Source organism: Monopterus albus, unplaced genomic scaffold, assembly GCF_001952655.1.
Source record: "Monopterus albus unplaced genomic scaffold, M_albus_1.0 scaffold21.1, whole genome shotgun sequence".
In the NCBI taxonomy this organism is placed as follows: domain Eukaryota; kingdom Metazoa; phylum Chordata; class Actinopteri; order Synbranchiformes; family Synbranchidae; genus Monopterus; species Monopterus albus.
This window is the reverse complement of record NW_018127901.1, coordinates 3,071,025-3,075,035: the sequence shown is the minus strand read 5'-3', so window position 1 is coordinate 3,075,035 and position 4,011 is coordinate 3,071,025. Positions and strand designations below refer to the sequence as shown.

At 40.3% G+C, this 4,011-nt stretch overlaps 1 protein-coding gene across 2 annotated transcripts in view; it reads left to right on the top strand.

Moving 5' to 3' along the window:
- arhgef37 (Rho guanine nucleotide exchange factor (GEF) 37) overlaps window positions 1-4,011 on the top strand; it is a 25,114-nt gene that overhangs the window by 2,878 nt on the left and 18,225 nt on the right. For both annotated transcript variants that reach the window (XM_020594026.1, XM_020594025.1), the window contains exon 2: window positions 3,670-3,868. The gene's annotated coding sequence lies outside the window, so the exon portion shown is untranslated. The remainder of the gene's footprint in view (window positions 1-3,669; window positions 3,869-4,011) is intronic.

Here is a 4,011-nt window from a genome sequence, read left to right as displayed (position 1 = left end):
CAGGCCTATACATTTATCTCTTCGGTTGGGCTAGCCCCATACTACACAGAAACGTCAACCGAGACGTCTCTGTTACCAGCTTTGCAGCTGGTCATAGCAGTAGTCAAAACATGAAGTAAATCAATGTGTGTGTGTGTGTGTCTGTTGATTAAGTGGTGTGTAGCTAAAAACATTCTCACGACCTCTAGTACATGTCGTGACTTAAACATAAGAACATATTATGGCTAAGGCTACAGTTATACACGTCGTAATAATAATATTAAACACCCTGTCTGCTGACAGTCATCAACTCTTCTCTCTAGTTATCCTTGACCAGATGTACCCTGTAGAAACTCATAAGCATGACTAAGCATTTAACAGTCTAACTAGACATCCTATCTCCACTAAACATTTCTAATACATAAAGTATCTATCCAATCTCTATCTGACTAAAAATATCTAACAACACTTGAAATGAACTCTGGACCTTTTATCTGCTCATTGTAATTGGGATGAGGGAATAGCACACCCTGCAATCTGGCCCGGTCAAAGTGGAATATAATAGATGGATCTCTGATAATAGATGGATCTCTGTGGACACTGTTCAGGTAGACATAGTCACACATTCTTAGTCTTTATGATTTCACAGGTCAAGGATGCTATGTTTAAGAACATGTCAGTTCTTAGGTTTGTGGTTAATTTGTAGTCACATCACTTATGTTAACTTTTTCTTGAGTGTTTTTTTCTTGACCCTTTCACATATTTATAACGTTTTTTTCTTCAGCAACATTTTTCTGTTACAACAGGATGCCTGTAGGTTAGCTATCAGATGTGGAATAGACTTCCTATAACCACAATCCTGTCTTTAGCACTCCTTTTCTAGAGTGTGATACCAGGTTACAAAAACTCCAGTAACCAAAAAGCTTGTTAGTCAGTGACATGCAATGTGAAACCTACACAAGTCGGACAAGACAATGGTAACCTTCCCACTGTAGTTCAAAGTAAAGGTGTGATCACAGCCTCAGCCTGCGGTTCACTCACTTTGACTAATACAGCAGAAACCTGAGAGTATGATATGGGTTTTGTTTAATGCTGACTGAGCAGACATGATGTGATCATCACTACTTTCAGTTTTAGCTTTGTCATCTTTCCTCAGCACACAAATCAGCATGGCTTATTAAAAGACTTTGCAGCTTTCTGTTATGCAAATGACCTCATTGTACTGAAGGAGGACCAAAGTGTCATCCAGGAACACATCATTGTATTAGTGTACCTCATAGGTGAAACTGTGTCTTTATTGGAAGTCACAGTTACACTAAAGATGGTTCTACTGTATATTTAGCCTTCTTAGTGCACACGTCTTTTCAAAATAAATCATGTCTCTGTTTGTGTGTTTCCCCCCCACAAAAAGTCATGATGTGAGGGTTGCCACTTTAACCAAGAGGCAGAAGCAGATCAGTTATTAGTATTTTTTCCCCCTTACATTTTTTTAAAGAATTTTGATGGTGACATACACTGAGGGGGATGTTTTACAGTTGAAAAATCTACTTCTCAGTGATGCCACTTTCTTTTTTCAGACCCAGCTTGGCATTTCTGTGCGGCAACTTCTTGTCCCCTGCCAGTCAACGTATACTCTGGTACCAATAAATCTGCAATATACAGGATAAATTGGCTTGAGCAGACTATTTTCAGAGTAACTATGTTGTCAGTAACAATAACTGCAGTTTCCGGAGACTGTGCAGTCTTGACAGAGATGTGCTGAGCTTTTTCTAAGAACACATCGTGTTTCTTCTTGGAAAGGCAGTTTGTTTTTTTTATTCTGAGAAAGGTATTTGCTTTCATACAGTCTGAAATTAACGCCTGCCAGCCACCAAATGCAGGTAGATTTTCCAATTGGCAGGTAAAGCTCAGAAGACTTCGCCCCACACTCGGGGGTAAACGTTTGTAGCAAAATAGTCATGTAATTAAACAGCATCCTGAGAGTCTCTGCTGTGGGCGCCCTGCTTCTGTGTCAGTTTGACAAACGCACACATATTCTGTGACGTCCCGGCCCTGCTCTGCCTCTGACTGGCTTTCTGAGCAAAGTGTAAAAATGAGCGCGTGAGTCTCTCTGGACTCCTGAGGAGCTTTAAGTTGGTTCAAATTATTATGGATCCAATGGGCTTAAAAAACTTCAAATTTACTTTTGTTTCTTCCTGAAGTGAACTTAATAGCAAATATGTTAAATGGAATTTGGAAATAGACTTCTCGAGTTACAGTGTGGCTTTTAAGTTTTAAATTCAAAACTGAGTTAAATGAGTTTATTCACCACTGACTGATATAGGCTATTAAAATAATTTAGCTTCAGATTTTGCTCTGGCCTTTTTATGTTTGTACTCAACATAATAAATAGAAATACATGTAAAAATATATTGGGGTGGTAGATGTTTTTCATCTCCCAGCCACTTTGGCTGGTGAATCAAAAAGTTAACTTTGGACCCTGCTGTCATAGGTGACCGTGGTTGGATAAATGCCTGAAACATGCAGTAATACGTTTGTACAAAAATTGTGCAACACACCATGAATGTGGTCAGATCCCCGTAAGTCAGCTGATTAAAGAATCCCGTTCTGCAGCGTTCCTCCCTGTCAAACCGATCTGGTGAACCAGATTATCTGCTGTCTTCCTGCCTCCCTCATTCCAGACCCATGAGTCTGAATTGTTTCATTGTCTCAGGCTGGTTTCATGCTAACATGCCATTATTCTAGTACATAGACGTTTACTAAGATGGCTGTTTGAGCCGGTATGTTTGGCTCACTGGTGTTTTTGAGGAATAGATGTTCTCTCCAATCATATGAAGGATAAGAAAAGTTAGGAAAATAAAATGTTTTAGGTTTGAATCAAACTGAAATGCTGCGCCTATAAAACAGACTATCCCTTCATTAGTTATTTTGTTTTATATTGTGTTAATTGGGGCAAGAATATAGCACGAAGCAATGCAGCATGCCACAGGATTTATAGCTAAAGCTTGTTTGCAATCCTGCCCCTAGATGGGCCTTTAAGTACATAACAGTCAACAATAAAATCCTTGCAGAACAGCACAGAATGCAACGGTAGACGTCCCAGGAATATTCACAATCCAGTGCTGATGGTTTTTTTAAAAAAACAAAACGTGTAAAGCCTCAGTGAAGGTAACGATGGTGTTAGTGAAAGAAGTTATGTTTGTATCCTGCCTGCTCTGTTAGTAATAAATCTCTACCCTCTTACTTTTTGATTTACAGTAACATCGCAACAAGATTAAACAAGATTTATTTCAAGACTGAGAGATGATTTTGTGGTGTGGAGCCAAGGCCATAAAAACCTTCTAAGTCCATCTTAAAAAGTAAAACTAGCCATGACACGTTTCTAGAGATGGCAGCAGCATTCTGTCGCTCCATCACTGTGGTCTGCTGAAATCCAACAAGATAGATTGGGACGACTCCTTTCATCACCTTATTCAGACACTGATGATCCCCAGAGGCCTGACTTTAACTCTGCCAGTAGTGGCAATGAAATACGGGACAGACACTCATGTCAGGACTAAATGTAATAACTGATGATCCCTTAACTTTGCTTACTTTAATTGTTTGAAATAAAGATTAATACCACCCGCCTGCAGTAAATCTTTTATTTCCGATTGAAAACCCCCCAAACATCTCTCTGTCTTCCTCCAGGAAATCCTGAGAGTCCCTGGTCAATTGGAAGAGGATGGGACGTCCTGTGGTGCTTTTGTTTCCAGTGAGAGGAAACTTCTGTCACTTTGATGCTGTGTCTTCATTGGTCCATTTGGTGTCTTGTGAAGTCTCTCAAGTGTCAACTGATTGGTCCTTCAGTCCACTGTAAAGACTTGCCAGCCAATCAGCCTCTGCCTGAGTGAGTGCCATCTCCTCTCCCCCCACCAGCTGCTGCAGTCAATCAGCTTTTTATTCAGCTGGGTCTGTGTGTGTGTGTGTGTGTGTGTGTGTGGCCTTTAATTGCCCCCCTTTTCTCTGCAAAACAGCAGGTCCGCCCTCCTA